Raw genomic sequence first — 14926 nt, 5'->3', positions numbered from 1 at the left:
AGACGATCATGTTCTGCCAGTTCTTATCATCGCTACCATGTTGGTGATGGGGCTAAGCAAAACAGAAGACTAGACAGGAAAAGTCATGTTCAGAAATATGACTTTTTATAGTGGAGATGATTGTGTGTGTGGGTTGAACTAAGCTCCTCTCAACCCTTGCAATTTGTATGTTGGAGTCCTAAGATATAAATTACAGTTCTCCCACAGAGAATAGAGAATTTATCCTCTCTCTGTGTGTGTGTGTGTGTGTGTGTGTGTGTGTCCTGTTCTTCAATGCCAAATAATTGTGTCCAGGGAAAATAGAGAAGCACAAATGTCACTCTCAAAAAATAACAGAGTAAGGGTTCTAGGTTGTAAATGCCTCAGTTCAAATCTTGGCATTAGTGCTTGCTTCTGGGTAAAATTGAGTATATTTCTCATTCTCTCCTTGCCTTCAGATTTCTCATCCATATTCTGAATATTAAAAGCACCTATTTTATAACTTTGTAGTAAAGAACAATCCACATAAAGCATGTAGCAGAGTGTAAATCCTCATCCCTCTTCTAAAAGAGGCAGTTTGGGCATAGGGTGGCGGGAAGAAGGGAGAGGTTCTTTACAGAGTGTGTGATCCGCATGAGATGGCATGCCGAGTGCTGTCCTTTGCATGGCTTTATTTTTACTTTTAAAGACGAGAAAGCTAAAATGGAATGTCTAAAAGAGTATACAGGTCCTAAAGCCACACAGCCAGGGTGATGGAAATATGATATGATTCAAATCCCGACTCAGCGGCCCTAAATACTGTGCTTCAATCTTTAAAACCCGAAATACATGTGGACCAATGTTTGGAGCAACAAGAGGCTGTGCCCTTCTCCATTGTCTAACTTTAGGGAGAGAAGCCTTCAAGACACAGAGAGACCTGGCCCCATGGAGAGAAAGAGTGATTCACACCTAGGAAGGTATAGTGTAGCCAGCAGTGGTCAGGAGACAGCACCAGATTTTTGCTGGTGGGAGACTTTTGATTCCTTTTCCCTTTTGGGCTCAAAGCTTTGATAAATACAAACTCTCAGGACTAGACATCATTGCCTGTGGTAGTTCCACGTTTTATATTCACCTAAACATTATACTAGCTTCAAGCCTCTATTACTTGGTTGGAAAGGCAAATCTGGATTTAATAAAAGACATGTCAAACCCTTATATTCACTTTTGGTCATTTGCGCATCAGTGAAAACAATGAATAGAACTTCTAATGGTAAAACCCTTCGATGAAGCACAAATATTTATTCTAGGCTGAGTCATATCTCAGGAAAGCAGGCCTGTCATATCTGAAAACTGCCCCTGCCCAACTGTGAGTTCCAGGATTGCACCCACTTCATTCTTGAGCAATTAAGGGCAAAGACTATCTCCCCTGACTGTGGCCTCTTTCCATAGTCCTCAGCACCTAGAGGGGCTCAGCAGATCTTTATGGAATGATGAAATGATTTCCTAGTCACTGTGGTTTGATTATCCTTCAGCAGCAGGTCATTAGGGTTACAAATATCTAAAAGGACAAGATTGAATGGACAGTCTTTAGCACTATTATATTCCTAAACATTTCTATTTTTCATTATTACTATTCGTAACCATTTTTAAAAGTACAAATGAGACTCAAATGACAGTCAAATGCCTGCTACTTAATAATTTCTTCTTAGAGCCCACGATTGCTCCAGAAGGGCTCTAAGATAATTAATGTACCCACTTGGCCATTTCTCCTTCAGCCTCCTCCTTATCCCAGGCCCATCTCCTCCCTACCATCACCTCCCTGCAGGCCAGTGTAGCACGAGCACACAGAACACAGCACGTGGCACATAGAACACAGCACACACTATTCAGCAGAAGCTTCCCTGACTGTTCCTTCCAGACACCAGTTAGGGGCTGAATCTCCACTGCCAGGGAGAAGCAACCAATTACTGTGGAAATGAGCAGACTCAGTGGCTTCTCTGAGAAAACCTTTATAGTTATGAACAAGACAATGGCAATTACATAATGTTGGTCGCTTTTAATCAGTCTTGTTTGTGTGAAAGAAACCCTGAAATAGTTGAGCTATGACAGCTTCTGGCAGGCAGTAGGCTACATGGCTTTCCAATAGCTATTTGGTTAATTAAAAGCGTTTCAGGCATTTCTTCATCTCCTCTAAATAGCTTAGGTCACTAAGAGGAGGGATTAGGCCACTCCAGTTCCATTTTGCATCACACCCTTCCGACTTACATTACAGACCACTTAGATACTGTAGGCTAACCAATCTTCAGGAATGTTCAAAATCAGAGGGAGAAAAATGCAGAGAGAAGTTAGTTTAGGAAATCAGATAATTAACTTTAAATCCAAACACCAGTTGAATTAGAAAAGACAAGACACATATTTAAAATTTTTTAAAGTTAACCCATTTCAAAGGCACTCTTGTAGATGTCAGGAACATCATTGGTTTCCTTTGTTCCAAGGGGTAAGGAGATATTCGTGTTGACAGAACCTTGAGCATTGCTGAGCACAGAGCATCTCAGATTTATCAGAAGTACAGCCAGTGATCAGAGCTCCGCGTGTGTGGAGGCCATACTGATATTGATTGGCACAAATGATTCCTCATTATTGTGGTAGTCAATAAGAAAAATGTTAAACATAATAAAACTCAAATAATCTTACATTTTTAGTACAAATGAGATTATAGTCCTCCTTTTAGTTGCTTATCATTTTTTAGCAAAACAACAAGTTGTCTTATTTACCTTTCAAATAATTAAAAAAATTTCAGTCTGCATTGAATGAGAATACTTCAAAATTATGGCTCATCAAATCATTCATTAGTCCTTGTAGATTCATTTACTGCCTACCCTCAATGTGTCAGGTACTAGCCTATTAGGTTGGTGCAAAAGTAATTGCGGTTTTTGCCAAAGGTAAAACCGCAATCACTTTTGCACCAACCTAACAGAAGAAAAGAAGGCTACAAAATATAGTTTTACAACATCCCTGCCCACAAGGACTCCATAAGCTAGTCAGGAACCCAATAATTTTACCAGGTGTTGATTGCTTCCTATTTATGGGAAGCAGAGGAAATAGACTGACAGCTGTCTATTGTTCTTAAGCAAGATAGAATATACCAATGTCTTGGCACCCCTTTAAGAGGGTAATTAATACCAGCTAGCTGCTGTAACAACTACCGTATCTGCATGGCTTAACACAGTAAAGATTTATTTATTTTCACTCAAAGTCCCTACAGGTCAAGTGGTTCTCCTCCATTGTGTAGCCACAGCATCTGGAAAATCTGGAATCCAAGGGTTCAGTGGTAGAACAAAAAGATGGTAGAGGAAGTACAGGCCTGAAAGTGATAGACATCATTTCCCCTCTCATTCCACTGAATAGAACTGAGTTATATGGCCCCAACCTAACTGCAAGGAAGGCTAGGAAACGTACTTTTTCTGAGACTCCAGGAAAAGTCACAATATAGAGAACACAAGGTTGCCCCTCCTGCAGTCTATTGCAGAAGACCAGACACCTGCAAAGATAGAGGAGGTGATGCAATGCTTACGAAGATCCCATTTAACAAGGTATTTGCTTGTAACTCGTGCTTCTTTATTTTCTGTTCTATTTTTTGATAAAAGATTTGAGCCTCACTTTCCCTTACTTAAAATACGTGGAGTTGCTCCTGTATTCCTGACCAAATCCTGATATAATAATTAGGAACATGGATTTTCATGTCCAAGAGACAAGGGTTGACATAGCAGCTCTCCTACAAGGGTGGAAATGTTAATCCTACTTATCTCATAGGGCTGTTCTGACAAATAAGGAATAAAAGTACACTGTAGACTGTACAAAATCAAAAGAAAATAAATATTCCATCTAATGAAAAACCACCGTTTCCGAAGGTTATTTCTTCTCCATAGCTTTAATAAAATGACCTTTTAAAAGACCCTTTCATATGAGGTTGATACCTCCGAGAACTTTATCTTTCCGTAGAGGTCTTTGAAACTTCTGTTCCACATTCGTTCCTTTGTTTTGTCCAAACCTGTAAAGGAAGAGACATACGGCCCAAGGCTGCATGAGCTCCCCCAGACCATCCCTCAGCACAGCTTGGTGAGCCCAAGAAGGCAATAGGATCTGATTGCAGAGGAGCCCAGTTAGAACCCCTTTCCTTGTTTGGTGTAAAATGAGATTTCCTGAATTTAACATCCTGTAACTTTGGTTTATACAGCTGAGACTTCTTATTAACGTCTGAGATTGGTTTGCGTCCTGGACACAGGCTGCATACCATTACAGAGGGATTTATTTGACTCCTCTGAGAAGGACTCCATTTTGTCCTCCAAAAGCATTGCTTTTCTCAGGTTTATCCAGGAAAGCATGGGTGGCCCTTACATAATCTGGAAATTAATTGTTGACTGTGGAAAGAAGGGGTCGTAGGAAATTCCTAAATTCTAACCTGAGCGCCAAGTCCCAGATTCCTTAGGTTATTCTTAAATATCCCTTGCACCCTCCCCTCCACCCCGACACATGCTTTTTGTCCATTTGTTTGTCTTTGAGCCTTATGTACATAAAACCAATGTATTCTTTGGAAAATGAGTGCGAAGACTTTGTGTTTTTAAATTTAAATTAATGGTCTTGTGCAGCAAGTACAATGGGCATATAACTGATTTTCCAGGGAATGTTGAGAGTGAAATGGGCACCTAGTAATATTCACTCTGCGATAACAGTCAAAAACTGGGACTATCCTTGCCAAACTAAGACTTGTGTTCACCCTAAACATAAAATAGAAGTCTTTTAAAAATTTTTGATACAATGTTACATTTTTTCAATTTTTACATATTCAGGTCATTGAATAGCATCTCATATTACACATACGTCATGATGTCTACCTTATACGAAGCTATAATAAATGACCTCGTGCTTTTCAAAACTAGTATCCTTCTCATTGCTCGTGAATTTGAGTTTCTTTTACATATTTATTAATCACTAATATTTCAAGGCCTATAAATTGACTATTCATAATCATTGCCCATTTTTCTGTTGTGTTTTCCTTTCCTTCCTGATTTACGTGAGCTCCTATGAATTCTAGATGTGAATTTTTTTGAAAATTTAAGATTTTATAACTGTTTTTCATTAGTATCCCTTCTTCCCTGTTTGTCTCTGACATTCTTGGTTAAATATATATTTTTAATTTAGAGGTAATTATATTTACAGCTAACCCTTATTTACATTTATCACTTTATTAAGTTTTCCTTTTTGGTTTGTGCTTTTGAAATCCTACTGAATGTCTTCCCTCATCTCAATGATGTACTTCCTCATTTTCATAAGCTTTAAATCTTTACATTTTACATTTAGGCTTTTGTTCCATTTGGAGTTGATTTTTGAGGTGTTGTGAGTTGGGAATCTACCTTTAATTGTAAAACTTTAGGCCCAGGTTTCCCAATACATTTGCTAAACCTCTGTGCTTTCACTACTTCACTACACATCAAGTTTGCAGGTTTCTCCATCTGTTCCTGGCTTGTATGTCAATTTCTGTTCTAAAATACTATTTGTTTGACAAATGTTTGGAAGCATGTCCTCTTATCTGGTAGGGCTATTCCCCCATCTCTTTTCTTCATTTCCAAAGTTTCTTAACTATTGAATGTATTTTTAATTGATTTTCCAATTTGCCAAAACCTGCTACTGAAGAAATTGCTTAGAATTGTATTGAATTGATGAATGGATTTTAGCAAAACTGATTATTCATAAAATTAACTCATCCAACAGGTAGCAGCAGCAAAAATGGCAAAATGAGGACTTTTGAGAATTCCTTTCTCTATGGAAACAAAACCCTGGGGGAAAATGGTCTGAATCAACCTTTTCAGAACTCTGGAAATTAGCCTGAGACTTGAAGCAATTCAGGTTGCATTTATATAAGAAAAGTGACAGAATCTTAGTAAGAACAGCAAGCTTTGAAGGATTTGAACTTGCCCAGTTGCCTTCCTTCTTTCTCCATCTCTTCAGGGGACTTAAAACCAACATCCCACACTCATAATGAAAACCCAGCAGGAGGCAGAACAGGATTGGAGCTGCTTCAAAGCCTTAGGTCCAGAGAACTCATCACCTATGAAGATCCTCAATAAGACTCAAAGCTGATTCTGCCTCAGAAACCACGGAGACCCAAAGGCAAATTCAAAGTGCTGAAAGTTAACTCATCCAATCAGTCAACTCTTGTACAGAACTCCTTTTTTTTGTTCTTGGAGTTTGTTTTATTCAATAAAGGTGTTTTATATTGTTGTTGTTGTATTCTTAAATACCGTATTTTAGTTGCTATTATAAATGGTACTTCTATTGCCGTTTTGTCTAACATTTTCTGGTGGTCAAATTTCTAGCTAGTGTGGAAGAACACTGATGGTTTTTACTTATTGATTTTCTCTCTGGCAATCTCACTAAACCTTATGATAGTAGTAATGGCTCCTCTGGATTACCCATCCCCTCTTGATAATCTCTGTTGAAATAATCACATTATGTGCAACTAATGACAATGTCACTGATCTTATAGTCTCTATGTGCATTTCTTTTTCTTTTCTTAATGCTTTGACTCATTCAGTTGACTGCCATTCACAGAACAGATGTTGAACGGTTGTTTTCATTATCATGTGCCTAAAAAGAATGTGATTAAAATTTGCCAGTTCAATATAATATTGGATGTAGGGTTTTGATAAATAACTTTCAACAAACTACAAGAGTCATCTTCCCTTTCTAGTATTCTAATGGCACTGGTTTTTTAAAAGTAATAAATTGGTATTGAAGTTGTCTTATGCTTTTTTCTGTATCCATTTCCATTAAGATAATTATTTGGATTTTTTCTACTTTTCTGAGGCTGAACTGTCCTTGAATCTCTGTTACGAATGCTGCTTGTCATGAGATACTATTTTTCATGCTGTCATTAAATTAGTAAATTAATTTTTATTTAGGATCTTAAATCTACATATATAAGTAAAACTGATTTTTTTCTTCTTATAATATCTTTGTCTAATTTTAGAATCAATCTTATAAAGTGTGAAGCCTCATGAAATGTTTTGAGATGACTTTACTTTTTATATTATATGGGACAAGTTCCATCAGATAGGGATTACCTGTTTCCTGGAAGTTTAAAATTACATAGCTACCTATAGAAAATTATATCATTAATATTTCATGGTTACTAGTCTGTACACATATACACATATTTATATGTGTATATATACATATACACATATTTATATGTGTATATATACATATACACATATTTATATGTGTATATATACATATACACATATTTATATGTGTATATATACATATACACATATTTATATGTGTATATATACATATACACATATTTATATGTGTATATATACATATACACATATTTATATGTGTATATATACATATACACATATTTATATGTGTATATATACATATACACATATTTATATGTGTATATATACATATACACATATTTATATGTGTATATATACATATACACATATTTATATGTGTATATATACATATACACATATTTATATGTGTATATATACATATACACATATTTATATGTGTATATATACATATATATAAATAAATTTGTATTGAGCATACATATATATATACACACGTATATACCGAATTTGGCTTCTCAGAAACCCATCTATTATCAATGAGATTTCCATTTTATTGGCAGACAGTTTTTACAGTGTTACTCTATGTTAAGTTTAGTAATTTGCTTAATTTACTATCATTTTCCAATTTTCATAGTCCATTTTATTTATTACCATCTTCTCTCTAACTTTGGGATCATTTTTATCAGAAATCTAGCTGACATTTTAGTATTTCCATTTCATGGGCTGAAGGATTTGTTAATTATCTGGTGTGTGTTTTTGTGTGCTTTTTTTTTAAAGCAAAGATTTTTTGACTTGTACAAAAGAAAGATATAGACAAACTAGATGCTAAAAGAAAATATGCAAATAAATACTCACTATGAAAAGTGAAAAATAATAGGAAACATTCTAATATATAATGACAATATTTCCTTCCTTTCATTTCTTGCCTTTGGAACTTTTTTAAATTTTTATTATATTTTTTTAGATGGAGTCTCGCTCTGTCACCCAGGCTGGAGTGCAATGACCCGATATTGGCTCACTGAAACCTCCGCTTACCAGGTTCAAGTGATTATTTTGCCTCAGCCTCCCAAGTAGCTTGTAACACAGGCATGTGCCACCACACCTGGCTAATTTTTTAATTTTTAGTAGAGATGGGATATCGCCATGTTGGCCAGGCTGATCTCAAATTCTGGGCCTCAGGTGATCTTCCCGCCTTGGCCTCCCAAAGTGCTGGGATTATAAGCATGAGCCCCCATGCCTGACCCCTTTGGAACTTTTATTAAATTAATGTTAGTACTTCTATCTTCCATATCTTTTAACTTTTTTCTCAATCATCATATTACTTTATTGCTTTTGAATGTATTCTGGAAGACATTATTTAAATTCAACTTACAAATTGATTCTTCAGCTATATCTATTATCTATTCATCTGTAAAAATCCATTCATTAAGCTCTTTATTTCATCAATTTCATTTGTCATGCCCAAAGACTTCATGTATGCTTGTTCTTGCTTTCAATATCTTTTTTATTCTGAGAATATGTGTATATGTGTATATATATATACACACACACACATTTAGAGCTCAGAAAAACGACACTCCAAAAAGAAGGCCGCTGAGCAGTGAAAGTTTTTCTCTTTCTCCTGACCTTCTGTCTCTCAGTCCTTAGCCAGCCATAGAAATGAAAATATCTCTTTCCCAAGGTGGGTCATAGAAACCAAAGTCCCACTGTCCCTAAGCCAATCATAAAACCTGGAAATATTACATAAGTGTTGTCTCTGCTTTTTTGTGTACAAACTGGCCATAGAGAAATTATCTGACCTACCTTGTTTGACTGTAGATCATAAGACCCCTAATATGGTTTGGCTCTGTGTCCCCACCCAAATCTCTCCTTGCATTGTAATAATCCCCTCATGTCAAGGGCAGGACCAGATGGAGATAATTGAATCATGGGGTCAGTTTCCTCCATGCTATTCTCATGATAGTGAGTGATTTCCCACGAGATATGATGGTTTTATAAGGGGCTTCCCCTTTCTCTCAGGACTCATTCTCTCTCCTGCCACCCTGTGAAGAGGTGCCTTCTGCCATGATTGTAAGTTTCCTGAGGCCTCCCCAGCCATGTGGAACTCTGAGTCAATTAAACCTCTTTTCTTTATAAGTTACCTAGTCTCAGCTATTTCTTCATAGCAGTGTGAGAATGGGCTAATACCACCCCATTCCAGAGAGGGTCCTGCCCAATTCTCAGAAGGAAAGAATGCAGGCTCAGAGAGGCTAAGAAGAGTCCAGATAGACAGGGCTTGCTGGGTGTCCCCACTCTGCCTATTAGCATTAGATCATATACTTTTGGTCCAATCATATTTCTATACAGCTGTTCATACTTTGTTGAACCTAAGCATAAAAACAGACAATTTCCTCTATATCTTTGCATCTTCATTCTGAAGGCTACTGTGTATATACATTAAGTAAATTTGTATGTCTTATCTCCAATTAACCTGCATTTTGCAAGATGATTTTTCAGTGAAACTTCAGAAGACAATATACATATTTTATATTCTTATTCTATATCACTCTGTTAGTTTTGATTCCTCAAGTATTGATATTTCTGTTTATTTGGTGGTTCTCATAGTGCTTTGGCCAGAGGGATTTCCTGTGAGATCATCTTTTATTCTCATGGGACTACTAGCTGCTTTGTTTACAGTGTGTGCTGGATAATGGAGTAAAAGCATACCTTTAGTTTATTTTCCTCCAAGAAAGTTTGGGGCTGTTCCAGGGAACAGAGTTCCCAGTGTTACATTCTAGGGTCTGGACTCTCCTTACTGCCTTCTCCCCACCATAGAACTTTCTAGGATTTCCTTTCCAGGCACTGCTTTGTCCCCATGGTTATCAACCTCTCTGTCATTACATGTCCCACTTGGTGGAGGTGGGGCTCAGGGGCTCTGTCAGGCTGGCCAAGTCTGCTGTACCATTTGCTGAGGACTCCACCCATGCTGTGGTCTAGTTTCAAATTAACATCACCCACCCACCGTGGGCTGAGACAGGGCTGACCCATGTTTTATTCTTACTCTGTTGATGTTAAAGCACTGACAGAGATCCATTCAGGGAAGCATGAGAATAAAAGCAAAACTAAACAACCAACGCAAAACAAGTCCACGCCTCCCTGGCTGTGGGTGATGATTCTCTCCGGCTCCAGGCTGCTATCCAGTTCCTCTTCTACCTTCCGCTGCAGCCATGGGCACTCAATGATCTTCTCTCCTGCTAAGGGCTCCCTACAATCTTTATGTCAGGTTTATAAGGTTCTGATGTCGTTGACCTCCATGTATCATGCACGGCCTCTTAAGAATACAGTAAAGACACCCATATCTTAAGAATCTCTTCTACAACCTCTAGTGCACTATTTAAAATTCTTAAAATAAAAGAATCCAGGATACAAGATGCAGGTGGTGATGGTCAGAATGAAGGGCCTGGAATAGAGATTCCTAGAAAGAAGTCACATGAGGAACATTTGGAGGGACTGGTGAGCTGGCAGCCATATCAACCCAAGGCCCACTCTTCCTGCCATGGTTGGTGGGACTCAGTGTTTAGAGAACAGCTGGTACAGCCTTGAATTCTTAGATCACATGCTGGTCACATTGCATGGCTTTGCTGAAGGTGAAAACTTGCTTTCAATATTAAAACTAGACAGAGTAATCATTGACAGACAGCAGTGAGATGATATCTGGTGGAGTTAAGATACCTTGGGAATAGACGGCTGCGTTTGGAATTTATTTGATGTACATATGCAGTCTGTCATCTTTCCAGCCAATCCCATATTGTTGTCTTGCCTCTCCATTATCTCCCCAACCTGAGAGATTAAAGAGAAATATTTTGTTTGTCAGCTCAGAAGTAAGCACTGTCCATTACTTGATAAGACTGAAGCAGGGTTTAACAAGCCAATTTGCACCAAATAGAAAATGTCCTATCATGCTATCAGCTGGTCTCTTTGTTTGCGCATACTGTTCCTGTGTTCTTGATAATCTGGTAAAACCCAGTGAAACTTAGTATATATGGATTAGTCAGAAATGAATGCTCACTTTGGAAGCCTGCTAGAAGAAGTCAATGCATTTCTCTACAGGAAGTGCCTAGATTTATAACCTACAGGATTGAGGACAGTGAAAATAAGAAAGGCATTTCAGGTAAATTAAAAAATATCTCCAGAATCTTCTGATTCTATCTCAAGTGAGAAGCCAAGTCCAAAAAGGCTGGAGACCAATTTCTAATTATCATCTTTGTATTTGTATAAGCTTTGACATTTTGGGGGGGATAAAAGTATGTGCCTATGAATATCCAGATGTTAACTCCTCTGAATGAACAAAGACAGGGCTTCTCCCATCAGCTGGGAAATTCAGTAGGTGAAGTAGAACTTAGTAGAGCCTGTGTTTAGACCCTTAGGGGATGTTTGTTTAAGAACTCTACTACTGGCTGGGTGTGGTGGCTCATGCCTGTAATCCCAGCACTTTGGGAGGCCGAGGCAGGCGGATCTTGATGTCAAGCGTTCGAGACCAGCCTGACCAACATGGTGAAACCCCATCACTACTAAAAGTACAAAAATTGGCCAGGCCTGGTGGCGTGTGCCTGTAATCCCAGCTACTCAGGAGGCTGAGGCAGGAGAATCCATCTACTCAGGAGGCTGAGACAGGAGAATCCCTTGAACCCGGGAGGTGGAGGTTGCAGTGAGCTGAGATCGTGCCACTGCACTCCAGCCTGGGTGACAGAGCAAGACTCTATCTCAAAAAAAAAAAAAAGGGAAGTACTCTACTACTTTACAATGTGCAAGATCTGCACTTGCCTTCTGCCCATGAAGAAAGGGACAGAGAACTAATGGTCACCGAGATGTGCACGTGTGATCAGCACTGTGGTGAGTGCTTCGCACACATTTTCACAACTAACTACCCAAGAATTTTGTGAGGTGTTTTATACCATCCATAACCTGTAGATGAAGAACTGAGACTCCTAGATGCATTTGACTGCCCACAGTACTAAGAAGCATTGTGCGCATGTTGCTAAAGACATACAAGACATTATTTTCTCTCTTTACCTACAAAATCTCCACTGAGCTTTCTTGGTGACAAGTCTGAGGTACAGCACGTAGGTAAACACTGACTTAATGTGTCTCAACTGTTAAGGAAGACATAAAGGTAAATGGCAGTGATTAGCCATTGTCACCATGCTGTTTGCCTTCGTGCTGAAATTGTGTGTAGCAGATAGGCTCTGAGTGGCTCTATTTCTCATACATACTTTTGTCTTTAATGTGGGTGCTCAAATGTGGCAGAAGTTCAGCTGTAGAGTGACGTGATCAGCCAAACGGTCCACTGCGGATAGAAGCGAAAGACTGTAAGACAGGTCAGGAACACAGAACTATTGGTCGTCCCTTCCAAGTGCAGCATTGGTCTTGGCTTCTGATCCAGGTTGAACCTAGATTTAAAGAAAAATTTAACCATATTGGTTTGTTAATTAGGAATCTCAAATACAGCCATTGTTGTCCACTGAGGTCCTCAGCAACAGAAAACATTGAAGAAAGAGGCGGAGAGTGAAGAGAAAGAGAGAGAGAAAGGAGGAGAAGGAGAAAGAGGCGGAGAGAAAAGGAAAGGAAGGAAGCAAAGAAGAAAAGAGGAAGGGAGGAAGGAAGGAAGAAAGGAAGGAGAAAGAAAAGAAAGAGAAAGGAGAGAAGGAAGGGAGGGAGAGAGGAAGAAAAAGAAAGGATGAATAAAGGGAGGGAAAGAGAGAGACGAAAAGAAGGGCAAGTCACTCTTCATCTCTGTGTGTATACAGATACATCTTTGCCCTCGTAGAATTTACTGCCTGAGGAAATTTTCAATAAAATGTTAAGATTCAAATGGTAGATAAATGAGGCAAATATGAAAGGTCCTTTTATACACGGGAGAAAATTCAATAAATTTAAAAACAGCAAAATTTTTCTTGGCCAATAATCTAATAAATAATAGATTTAAAACCATCTTGTGATACTAGGCATAGATAGAAAAATTTGCATGCACACGTGTATGTGCACGTGAACACACAGAGACCCCCACTCTGATATTGGTGAGACTGGGCTGAATTTAGCATGCACCAGCTCCTGAGAGCACTTTCCAGTCCAATAGCATAACAAGAAACCAGAGCCTTCTGTGATTGTTGTTGCTCTTTTCCTGTCACCAGGTGATCCCATCATTTGGAATTTTACCTAACGAAAAATTTAACAGAAGCAAAAGTCTATTCAAGCACATTTCTTGTATCTAAAATAATACAAATTCCCCATCAATAATTGGTTAATTACTGTATGTAAAAAATACTAGATTTTTCAACAACTAAGAAAATGTTGGTACATTTAAATACTACATGGAACTGCTGGGCATGGTGGCTCATGCCTGTAATTCCAGTCCTTTGGGAGGCTGGGGCAGGTGGATCACTTGAGGCCAGGAGTTCAAGACCAGCCTGGCCATCATGGCAAAACCCCATCTCTACTAAAAATACAAACAAACAAATAAAACCGCATGTGGTGGCTGGCGCCTGTAGTCCCAGCTACTCAGGAGGCTAAGGCACAGAAATCTCTTGAACCCGGCAGGTGTAGGTTACAGTGAGCTGAGACTGCATCACTGCACTCCAGCGTGGGCAACAGAGCAAGACTCTGCTTCAGAAAAAAAAAGAAAAAGACTTTTAAAATGCCCAATCATATATGTTTTATTGATACCTAATGCACTTATGAAATTGCCTAGCTACTGCAAAATATATAAGCTTTTAAACATACGTGCTGTAGAAAAGAGTTTTATGATATAGAACATACCTTGAGGTTAATTTTGAAATTTGAAAGAGCGTAATTTGCATATTATAGCCCGAAGAAAATAACAGAATTCTCTACCTCACACTCTTTCCTTCCTCCTGCTCCTACTCATACATCCTTCTTTCACCACCGCATCTCCCCTCCCAATAAAATCTAAGCCATGTGACTTTTTTCAACATCTGCTTCCTTTCTTTTCTTTCACAGAAAGCACACATGAATAATCAGACCGCACTGCTGCTGTTAATTGTAAAAATCATTAGTAAACTTCCAGGTGCTGTTTACTATATAAGCATTGTAATTTTCTATCCTAAAATCAGCAACTCCCCCACATCATTGTCTGCCCCAGGGCATGAGCACTGTGCAGCTTTGAGGTTGTCAAAGGCAGTTGCAGCCCCATTTACTGGGACTGAAAGAGATCGATCCACACCTGCAGCGTTTGAGGCAATAATTCCTGATATTAACCAGACCTCATGAGGAGAGGGCCCTTTTGCCAGCCTCCTCATGATTCAACACTCTCCAATCCATGTGGAATCATTGAATATGCTGTGATTGGCTGACACCCACCATGTCCATTCTTCCCCCTTTCTGCCATCACTCCACCTATTGTCCAAAGATTCTGGAAAGAAACCTGTAGAGAAGAGAAAGCCAGTTTAGATGCCATTTGTCTCTAACTTGTAAGCCGGCATGCCTGAATTTTTGCAATTGCAAATAAAGTGCAGAGGAAGAACAAACTCAAGAACCCTCCAGAGCCCAAACTGCAAGATGCAGGAAGAATCCTGGAGATTCTTCCTGGAGATTAACTGAGAGAAGAGATCATAGCACAGAGAGGAAGTAACTTGCCCAATGCCATACAAACTCTGCCTAACGCTTTGGTTACACAAAACAGATTACAACTTCCATCTGTTTCCTTGAAGGCACCTGTGGTTTTCCTCAAGAAATTCAAGATAAAAGAAAACAAAGCTTGAGTTTACATTTTCCCAGGTACTACAATGGCATCCCTGGGTACACCTGCTGTTCTTTCTCTGGGG

General features: G+C 38.7%; 1 long non-coding RNA gene across 1 annotated transcript; it reads right to left on the bottom strand.

Moving 5' to 3' along the window:
• Window positions 1-1220: 1220 nt before the first annotated feature.
• LOC104004869 (uncharacterized) lies at window positions 1221-14375 on the bottom strand. The gene is made up of 6 exons (XR_677917.1): window positions 14326-14375; window positions 12359-12535; window positions 10818-10925; window positions 3936-4009; window positions 2224-2258; window positions 1221-1516 (listed from the first exon to the last, which is right to left on the bottom strand). It is a non-coding gene; the product is annotated as an uncharacterized LOC104004869 (long non-coding RNA).
• Between the last annotated feature and the right edge of the window lie 551 nt (window positions 14376-14926).

The sequence above is a fragment of the Pan troglodytes genome, chromosome 12, assembly GCF_028858775.2.
Source record: "Pan troglodytes isolate AG18354 chromosome 12, NHGRI_mPanTro3-v2.0_pri, whole genome shotgun sequence".
In the NCBI taxonomy this organism is placed as follows: domain Eukaryota; kingdom Metazoa; phylum Chordata; class Mammalia; order Primates; family Hominidae; genus Pan; species Pan troglodytes.
Note: the sequence above shows the minus strand (reverse complement) of the source record. Positions and strands in the feature narration are given on the sequence as shown.